Raw genomic sequence first — 11,684 nt, 5'->3', positions numbered from 1 at the left:
GGTTAAGGTTTTTATGCTTTTCGTAATTCTGGAAGAAATATTTGTACAATTATCAACAATTTAAAAGCTGTTTAAGTGCGGTTAAGTTTTAAATAACATGGCGGACATATTTGTTTACGTTTAAAGCAGCAGAATTGTAGATTTGTTGCCAATCTAGAGAGACTAAGCTTCGCAACACAAAAATAACGCCTTAATTTATTATTGCGAATTAAATCATGCTTAATCCTTTCTGGAATTTTTTCGAGGAAATAAGTGTTTAAGATTTACTTCGCAATTTTTAATGCAGATATTTTGAGTTTTTATGTATTTTTGCCTTGTCGCGAAGTGAGAGCTAAATTAATCGAATGAGAAATACTTAATCGTCTGTGAAAAACAATTTCTTTTCTGTTTTGTTTGCTTAATTTCTTTCATACATCGTTTTAGCTTTATTATAGTATTTGAATAGAACATGTGGCAACGATAATTCTTCAAATGATATAAATTTTGTGCATTCAGAGTGTCGTTATAGTAAACAAATATAGTGAATTTTAAAGAATGCATTTATTCTATTGTGGTTTATGCGCTGTCGACGAAATAGATTTAATTCAATCCAATCAATTTAAATGAAATTCAAGAAAAATGCGTATAATTTAATATTCCGTACAAGGAAGTCACGTGGTGTATACATCAGATTTTTTTCATTATATTCATGAACTTAAAATGAATCAAAACAATTACGACGTTCTGTTCAAAACTCATTTAATTTCCTGTTTTTTTTAATTATTTTTTAAATTTTTATTTCATTGAAAACCAAAAGAAGTTTTTGGATATTATTCGAATACACCTATTATTTAAATTTTTCTTTTTATTCAATATCTCTTTACTTCTGAAAACATTTCATAAATTAATGTAATGTATTTTTATATAGGTTTCAAAGTCAAAGGAAAATCTTGAAAGATGGAAGCAACTGGAAAATCAAATGATCTTTAAAGGCTTTCTTAGCTTCTGCAGATTTTCCCTGAAATTATTCAAGGATTACAGAAGTCTATGATTTGAAAAGAACTGCGCCGAAAAACACTGAGAAGCATCATCTATGCAGAAGCAAACTTTTAATCGCACAAATTGTACTCAGCAATCAATCAAACCAGTATTGAAAGCTTGTTAATAGAATTCTTGAATTTCTTACCTGGAACAGAATAATTTTAGGAAATCTCTATTTTTCAGTATCTTCTGTGATGATAAAAGTAAATGAACTTATGTCATCATTAGCTAAAACATTTTCAAAAAGAAACTGTATGTTTACCTCTTGCCATATTTCTTAAAAGAAAGGAAATAACGTAATTTATGAAAGAATTCGTTAAGCTGTTTCTCTTGCAAAAATTTCAAAGTGTTTTAAAATTCTCGCTATTTTTCTTCGTAATATTTTCACTACCGATTTATGATTTAAGATTGCATAGAACAAAAAATAATTTACGACTTTCCCAAAATTACATTAGAACCATGGTTGTGCGAAATTTTAGTTCATAAAAATTTGTTATATATTAGAAAATAACCTAATTATATAAAAAAAAGTTCAAATATTGATAAACCTATTCATTTTCAAGAATGCTATACTCAGTTTAGGGGAGTATATGGCAAAAATAAAATAAAACAAATAATATTATTATTAATATTAAATTTGTTAAAATAAAAGGGAAAATAATTAAATTAAAATATCGCAAAATGGTTAAAATAAAAATATTACTAAATGGTTAAAAAATAGAATAAAATAATATTATCACATATATATAAAATTCTATATTTCCAAAAAAACGCTAAAGAAAACTGTCTAGTCAATAAGAATTTCAAATGGAGTTCCGATGCCTGCGGAAGTCAAGCACAAATTTTACAGAAATAAAGAAATTTCCATCTTATATTTAACATTATTAATATATACTTGAAATACAATACAATAAATACTTCAACCGAGCTTAATTTCTACTTTACTTGAAATACAATAAAATAAATACTTTATCTGAGCTTAATATTTCACTTTACTTGAAATACTCAGAATAAATACTTCAACCGAGCTTAATTTTTTATTTTTAAATCAATTTTAAATCATGTGTATTGTTCCCACTCGAAGCAGTTTGCTTGTAAATATGTTATAAAATTTGAATTAAGTTCATTCAAATCAAAAAATATATAATCTTTTCTAAAACATTCCTTAATAATAGCTTTTATGTTAATCTATATTTAAATTAAGATTCATTAATTGCTGCAAAGTATTCTAAATTATTTTACCGCTGCAGATATGCCGTTCTGAGAGTCTTTCTATGGAAATCTAATTAGTATCTAACGGGGAAATACGGGAAGCATATTTCGTAAGTGCACATCTATATCGCCACCGAGGGAGTGGCTTCTAGAACGGACCAATGGGAACAGTAAAATTTCTGGCATTTTACATGATCTTTACCGCGATTTAAGCAAGATGTTGAAGATATTTTGCCACGCAATTACCTATACGAAATAATTAATGCATATTGGATTTCTTGTTAAAATTTTCAGTGCGAAGTTAGATCAAATATAAGCATAATTGCATATGTAAATAATAGAATTCTTAGGAATTTTTATTGCAATCTATATGAAAAATATGTTCTATAATAATGGCAATATACAGTTTTATTCAAAGTGAATTTTCCTAATTTGCCTTCCTACACGTTTAGTGTGTTAAATCTCACATTAATAACTGTTTACTCTTAAATGTACTGCGCAAGAAATACTGTTTAAACAGAATGGAAGTATCTTATTCACAACGAATATTTTTAATCTATTCACATGTAACTTTTAATGTTAATAATTGGTATAATCATATCATTTACAATATATATTTTGAATCTTACGTTTTTAAAATCAAAGGAATCCATATTCAGATAAAAAAGTAAGGTACTTTTCCGTTTGGCCGGCGCAAATCTTGCCAAGCAGACTTTATTGGCGACAATATACAGTATACACATAAAAAATATTTTTAAAAAATCTTAGTTCTAAGAATTCTTTTTTTGAAGGCATAAACATTTTAATATCGCTTAAAATTTTATAAAAAGCCAATAAATAAAGACAATAAATTTGTAAAAAGACATTAATTTAAGAATTTACCATGCTTTAATGGTTCAACATCCTGATTCGCGGGTTCATATCACGTGACCCCAAGCGATCTCATCTCACGTAAACTACTCTACAAAAATCTAATGCTTTCAGTAATTATCTACATTAATTTCAAGTTAAATCTTAATTTGGAACGCAAGTTCAAATGCAAGAAATATTTCAATTCGTACGAATAGCTTACTCAGAAATTATATAAAACCGCAGTGCTTTACTTCGCTAATGCATTATCATTAGAATTGATGAATTTAACCCTTGACTTTACCTTTTCCATATTTTCGGCTTCGGGTAATGCCTGTGATTGCATCCTGATTGACTTAATTACCGAAAATGGCCTTAGACATAAAACTGAACTATCTGATAAAAATTCTATGTAATTATATGCCACTATTGAAGAAACAATCAATCTGATAAGAAAAAGTTGCGACTTGTTTTGAAAATGAGGGGTAAAAGGTTACCAGCGAGAATATTCCGTTTGGCATCGGTTGTACCATTATTGGCGACTTTATCGCTTGCGCCGGCAAAACGGAAAAGTACCAAAAGTAATAGATTCATTGCAACGCTTCTTGTTACTCTCAGCTCATTTAAAATATTGTACACTTGAATTCTCTTAATCCTCAGGTCTTAATAAGCGAATAATATGCGAGGCTAATCGTACCTTGAGTCTTTTTCTCGATATAAAAACAGATAATATGCCACGGACATTTATCCGAATATCAGCGCGTGATAAGTTTCACAAAATGAAATGTTGACGATTAAATAAACTTATAAAATGAAAGCAATTCGAGATTTTTTCCTAAAATGGTAATAGCATTTATATATAGCGTATATATACATATATAACTGCTAAACAAATGCAAAATAAAACGTAAACAACAACATGTACTCATATCCACAGTTTCAAAGATTCAGCGTCACGAACGCAATAGAAGCTCATTGGTTCATTAATGTAATCCTTCCCTCAGTGGCGATACTGATGTGCTCTTGTAAATTATGCATATGGGAATACAACGCAGGAGACCAAAATTCAACCTATTCAGCTAGGAAGACGGAAAATCATTTTGTTAGTCATAAGATAATGCTGCAGCAAAAGAATATAAATGAAAGTTCAATTCAGTTACCAAAACATTCTTCTCTAGAAATCTCTTATATCCACCATTAATGTAAGCTACATTTCGAGTTAATTTTACTTTCTACTTCCAGGTAAAACTCATGTTGTATCTTTAAAATTTTTGTTATTGTTCGGAATATGGAATGAAGGGAAACTATTCAAAATGATACAAAAAGTGAAAAATTGCTGATATAGTTAAATACTGATTAGAATATTTAAAAACTGAACCAAGAAACCGCACATAATGAAATTTTAAAATTTAAATTCAAGCACAAAGCTGAAGATAAACAAGTCTGATACTTTTCTAACATAGTATATGTGTTCATTTTGTACAAATATTTCAATGTTTTTAAATATGTACAGTATTTTGTAAATGTTTTATAAATATATATATATTTAATCATTGTCTAGTCATATACAATCTTTGAATGAAATAAAATATGTTAATCGGTAGTGGTGTAATTATTAGTTCCTGCTATATCACTTTACAAGAATCTAAGATACTGGTTTGAAACTGAATACTGTAATGTTGTAAGGATCTTAAGTTTTACTAACGTTTATTTTATTTTAAATCTTTACTATCACTTCTTATTTTCTACTTCCGGCCAGAATTAAAAGCTTTAACTTATTTATGCAAATTTGTTGGCGAACGCCAAGTACTTAAGTTGTGGTTTTTTGCCAAGCAAAGAGAGAGGAAGAAGTTAGTAGAAGCAGGCCGCTTGCCTTAGCAGTTTTACTCGGTTGCTGGTTGCCTTCCAGGCCAGAGGTTTAATCCTCTTGATAATTTTAAACGTATTGTAGTGTTAAAAGTTCTCTGTACTACATAGGGCTTTCTGTTAATATACGGCCAATCTTCTCGGAGGCCCTTGTTTGTTATTCCAAAGTTAAGTTAGAGTTTAGTTAATATTTTTATATTCTTACGTTCAGACCACAAGTGGTTGGTCTCTGTATTCCGAAGTCCGGAAATCATTGTAAAGAGTGAAAAATAAAGGGTTTCGTATACCCTTCCTGTGTATCTTGTCTACTTCCCACATTTATTGAACATAGCTTTAGTAAGCTCCCTGTTCCGAGTCAGGTTTTTGAATGTTCCCAAAGCAAGTAAGGCGGAACATTGAACCTGATAATGTGATCAGGATTTAAGATACTGGTCACTTTACCCAAGCACCGCATGCGCTCTTCGAACAATTTTATACGCCCACGAATACACTTCAATAATACATTTGTTTCAAATACTGTGCTTATAGTTCTAGAGACATAAAGATATGGACTGGGCTTGTGTGACTGCTATATTGAAGGGAAGAAAATCAGAATGAATAGACTGGGATTTCGTCACAACAATAGATACTTGTACACCAGACCACATGAGTAATATAAGGGGGGGGAGAATTTCTCACGTTGGTAGAGTAAGTTGCTGTTGTTGTGAATTATCTCACTTGTATGTCAGTAACATCAGAACAAGCCCACGAACATCTCATCGTGTCAAGGCCCACCAGCGGCCGAGCGGTAAAGTCGCTGAACACTGGTAGTTTGGTCCGAGGTTCGAATCCCGCGAACGGGCTGGCTGCATGGGCGTTTTCGTGGTTTTCCCCATGTGTAACGTGTATACGAGCCAGTTTCCCTTAGAAAGTCCTCCACGAAAGGCATCCCTCCCCTTAGGCAGATAGCCCTAGTGTGCTTTGCCATAATTAAATACACACACATACATACCCATCGTGTCAAGGAGTGCAAGATTGCGCCTGTCATCGGCAAGAGCTTTGAGGACCGTACAAGTGACAGTACGACTTTGCTCAGTTTCGTCCCCAATTTTATAGAGATCACACCGAGGGGACGGGTCCTAGGTTCTCCCACCCCTCTTCCCCTTACGCCAACCTACGGAGAGGACTTACGGTTCACCGCATATTTAAAGTAACCCCATGCCGCACAGACACTACACATCCACAAACATCCATGCCTTCTTCGGAATTCGAACCCCAGACCTTCGGTACGGCAATCAGAGTTACTAACCACTATCGTGGTTGGGCGGCTCATAACCGTAACTTTTAATCATAAACAGAACTTTGAATTTTGGATTTTCTTTACTTTCGCTACGCTTTCAAAATAAGAGAAAGAATCACCATCTCTGGAAATTTGCTTCCCCCCCTTTTTTTTTTCATCATTCTCATGCAGGGAAGAGGTTTTTAAGAAATAACGATAAAGTTTACTTCTTACCTCTGTTATTATCGCTCACAAACAGTTTTCATTTCGAATGGTGCTTTTCCAAATTTAAATAGACTCAGTTCTAAATTATTTATTATATAAGATTTATACTTATGACATCTAACAACGTCCTAAAAATTCAAGCAGCACTCTTCGCTAATGCCGGAGCTATCCTGACACAGATAAAAATATTCCAGCCAACTTCTGCGTTATCTTAGTTTGCCAGAAGCCTGGCTGAAAGATTGGAAAATTTTAATTAATATAAAAGATTCAGTTCTGCTTAGCAAAAGTGTATCATTCAGTCTACCATCTCTTCCCATGTTATCTCAAAAATAAATATGTTAACGAAAAGGCTACTTGAGAACTGATAATTCACTCACTTTGCAAAATTCAGTAATAAATTTAATATTACAGTAGCTAACTTCGGAGAAAACACAAAATTGTTTCTTTTCACAATAAAATGATACCATATAAAACAATAATCCTTCCGTCTAGACTTAAATTACACCCCTGCATATGGAGACAAAAACAAATCTATAAAACACAAATTATGAAAAATAAAGCCCTTACAGCAATAGCCAACATTCTTTTCTTTATAAGGAATAGTGCATTACATAGACCTACCGATTTAAAAATCGAAGAAAGCATCTAATTCACTTCCGAAAATGCTCACAATTTTTAGTACAATATTAAACACCCTCAGCACTATAAACTCGGACCCTTCTCACTTCCTAAGCGCTATAATTTCAATTCAAAGTCATGAACCCTGAAAAGTATGCGTGCCCACCACCATTTTAAGGAACCATTTTGCCATTTCTCAAACAAAGAAATATTTACATGTTTTCCATAGTCATCCTACTGCTAATTATAACACCCGTTGTCAGAACGTAGCAGAAAGGATTTCTTGGGACTTCAATGTTCAATACCAATTATTTTCATCACAAAATTTAAAATGAAGAAAATCTGTTATCTACGGCATAATGCATATTTATGCGTGTGTGGATGGTATGTGCACTGATAATTCCGAAGGAAAAAAACTGTTCAAATTTTGCCACTAAGTGGTTCAGTTCTGAAGTAATTATAATAAATAACAGTAAAAGTTCTGAAGAATTCCAATAATAAAGCCGGTAAACCAAATTTTGCTACAAAAGTAATACTAAATTATGTATTTAGTATGAAATCCTTTATTGTTTGTTATATGTTGGAATCGTCAGACCGCATTATCAGTTACCGTACACCAGATTTCAAGAGGAACCTGGGAAACATGCCGCACTGTACTAGCCTTCAACACAGATCTAGGAGACATAACTAACTAACTAACTAAGATTTATACCGCAGTTCGTGAACTCAATCACATTCTGGGAACGGGATAAATCCCGAAAGCGTCACCCACCGATGACACTGAAACACTCCTGCTGGGCCCGGGGTCCCACACCCCCGAGACACCAACAATTTTATGGTACCCTCTATTGATCGCTCAACGATCAAAAAGCCCACCGCTAAACACGGGCCGGTCAAGACCACCGTCCCGGCCGGACCGAGACCACGGTGGGGTGGGCGATGGAAACTTAGGGTCGATGACCGGCCGTTAATTTGGGCTACCTGCCAGCACTACACGGGATGCCCCTTTCCTGTTTTGCCACTAAGTGGCTTCCTTAGGCTTTACATGGAATTCCAAGGACAGCAGTGACCAGACTCTCACTGGTCCAGTTTGCTATTTGGTTACCAATACCCTGGTGGAAAGGACTTACACCTCCCGGCCCATGAAGAGCAAGTATAAACCTACCCCATGGACCATCGGGAACCGCCAAGTTCATAAATTATATACCCCCGTGGCCGAGACTGCCTAGGTACTGATCCTAGCCAGTACTGCGCAGAGTACTCTACGTCGACCCCGGGGGGGGGGGTTAGGAGACATAAGACTTGTTAAACCCGATTCTTCAAGAAAGTGCAGAGTGAGATGTAGATTCATTAGGTTTTTTGAATCAGGTGATGTGAGAAATGGGCAATGCCCTCATCGGAACTCGAACCAGGACCTCTCGAACACCCACGAAGTGTGCTACCGTTACACCACGAAGGCGTGTTGGAAGGAGGGAGAAAAAGCCTGACGTTTAAGGTCTGACGTCAAGCAAAAAGCAGTTCATATGCCAATTTGATTGGTTTGAGTCTTCTGCTTTTTAAACTTTTTAGTATGACTATAAATTCTTTTAGAAGGCTAAAACTTACTTCTTACGTGAATTTCAGCTTCCCCAGCAGTATCATTTGGTAAAATATCATTATCATTATTTAAAACACTTCCATTCCTTCTTCTTTCTCACTAGCCTCTGCAGTTTCTGGGGGAACAACAAAAATATCAGTTTCATTCTGGTCATTATTAACATTATCATCATCTGTTTCTTCATCAAAATGTTTTTGAAGGGCTTCTTCTAATGTAAGATACCTTATAATAAACCGATAAATCAACCGATAAGGCATTTTTAAATAACCAGAACATCGAAAGGAATGAGTGAAAAAGGAGATTGACTACCCGTTTCCTGCTGACGTTGCGTCAGCGCAACACCTGTTTTCCCTCCCTTCCCAACACAAATATAAACATCTGACTGATGTAATGTTCTGATAAACGGTGACCTTAAATAAAAATAGATCACTCATAAAGACGGCGATTCTTTCGTTAAATATTTTCAGCAAAAATACCCGGTCTAAAATTTTGTTTAAATTTTGCTTAAAATATGAGATTAATTATTATAAACAAAATGATTGTTGAAGGCAAATATTTTTTTACAAAAACAATCTTCATAATATTCCCTACACAAAATCATCTGCTGGTATAAAATATCTTAGGCAGTTATATTTATATACACATTTATTTGAACGCAACACCAGCGGCTAATGGGTTAAGAAACAGTTTAATGATAAGAATAATTTTTCAGCTTAAATTCAGGAACAAACAACTGATTAAATCAACCGATTCCTTGTACCAGATGTGTTCGATGCCTTCAGCCACGTCTAATATATCGAATGCATTGTAAATTTGGTTGTGCATCGCAGAGCCCAAAATTTCAATTTGTTCTGACCAATTCAAAATACCAGTTCCTTTCAAATTCCGCATTCGTTATCAGAGAAAAACCACCCTAGAAACTGACGCAAAAATTATCTGTTACCATATTCCAAAGATCAGCGGCATGCTTTTTTTGATGAAATCTTTCTCAATATTAAATGCCCGCTTTTGATGGTGAGACTGATAGCAAGTACGATGACCTTTTTTAAATAATTTTAGACCAGAAGTTTCTTCTTCCATTCACTTTTCTATAGATTTTAATTTTTTATACGCTCAAGGCTGATTTAGGTGCCCCGAAAATCCTCAGTTGCCAAGGAGAGCTCCGACTTTAAGAGGTGTCTTCGCCATGCGTAAATATTAACAACAACAGGCTGAACTTCTAACTGAAGCAGTACTCGTCCGAGGAATGAAAAACGTATTGGCAATTATGACACTAGGCCACGCCATCCTTGAATTTTTAAGATTCCACAGAAGTAGAGAAGAACAACAGATTTTCAACATCTTAAATTTTTTTCCGAAGCAGGTTTGTTCACTAGCTGTAACTGAAATATCGGCATGGAAACTCGAGTTTTTGATCTAACCATTTGTGCAACCTTAAGAATGTTAAAACCTTCATTAATGAGTTCTTTGATTTCATCCGTCGAGCAATCTGAAGGTAATCTTCTATTTGAATTTTCAGTGATCTTACCTTTTTTTGGATAAATAACATAATGCTACACATTATTTTCACGTGGGCGTTTAACAAGAATCATGTGATCATCTTCACAATACATTTGGATTTTAATTTTTTCAAATCTTACACGCACTAAAAATCTAAATAAAAGTGAAAAAAATTATGTAAGTGAAAAAATAAATTATACAGGCGATAAAAATTATGTAAGTGAAAAAATAAATTATATAGGAGATAAAAATTATATAACAGTCTGGCCATATCATAAAACGGGGGATTTTAAAATAGGCACGCATTAGGGGACCCCCAACCTCTAAATTTGCGAGGGGGGCATGAAATTCCTTAAATTGTTATATATGCTGTCAAGTTTCCAAAATTTCCCGAGCTTTCCAATTATGGGATTTTTCATTGTACGTTTCAACACATTTTAGTGCTTACATAATGAAAAATGCACAGACACATATTTGAATTTCTGTTTACAGTTAAACAATGAAATTTTAAAGCCAAAAAAAAAGGCTTACTACAAGATCGTATTTTTTTCCCTTTGTATTTCTCCTAGAAAATAAAGGTGCAAATACTGCATAAGCATGTAAGGAAATTAAGACGTTTAATAAATAAGAATCTTTATAATTATGATAAATCAGAAAATATTTCGTGTATAACAGTTAAACTTTTGTCATAGTTAAGCTTCTGTCAAACGAAACATATTAATATACTTACGAAGGCATTTAATGCCATAAAATCAAGTAATTTAATACACTTCAATTTTTCATCAAAGGAATGAGGTACTTTGATAAGTATGCAGTTACCTGTTTTTCTTTACAGATAAACTTTAATTTATTAATTTCTAAGCAATGAAGAAACATTACAAGTTTTTCAATAATTTTAAAATGCATACACTAAATGAAACATCAAAATATATGCTTATTAACCTTGATTTTGGCAGGGAAATCTTGAGAATGCTTCATATTTTTTACCCACACAGATGCACCGCAGTTCTGCTTTCTTGATCTGAATTTATTTGAAGTACCACTGTAAGAGTTTTTTTTTTTTTTTTTTTTTTTTTTTTTTGTTATTATAATCATTATCTTGGCAAAGATGTAATTTTTTGTACAATGACTAAGATGTGGATAAGTCTTGCGAACAATCCAGTTTTTTTTATTGGGGCCCCTGAATTTTGCGACCAATGCATCGCATCTACTACTATGAATCGCTACTTCAGTATTGTTCGTCACCTACTTTCTCAAAAGCAGCAATCGAATATGGTACGTCGACAGATAGTATCCATCTTCCTATGAAGGGACAGATAATTTTACAGCCATGACTTCTCCGAAATTCGAATCTGGACCCTTCGGTATGGCAGTCAGGCTTCCCTAACCACTATAATGTCTACAAAGAACATATAGTGAATTTGAGTTTCAGAAAGCGGCGCCTCTTTTTACTCTGTATCACGTGAAGAACATCAGTAAAACAAAAAGACGAAAGTAAAAGTCAGGTGGCTGCCATCAGTCGACGAAGAAGGTGAGTGT

Source organism: Stegodyphus dumicola, chromosome 10 (genome assembly GCF_044657685.1).
Source record: "Stegodyphus dumicola isolate Sdum_Otavi_A_Nest chromosome 10, ASM4465768v1".
NCBI lineage: Eukaryota > Metazoa > Arthropoda > Arachnida > Araneae > Eresidae > Stegodyphus > Stegodyphus dumicola.
The sequence above is the reverse complement of the archived record's forward strand: the minus strand, read 5'-3'. Positions refer to the sequence as shown.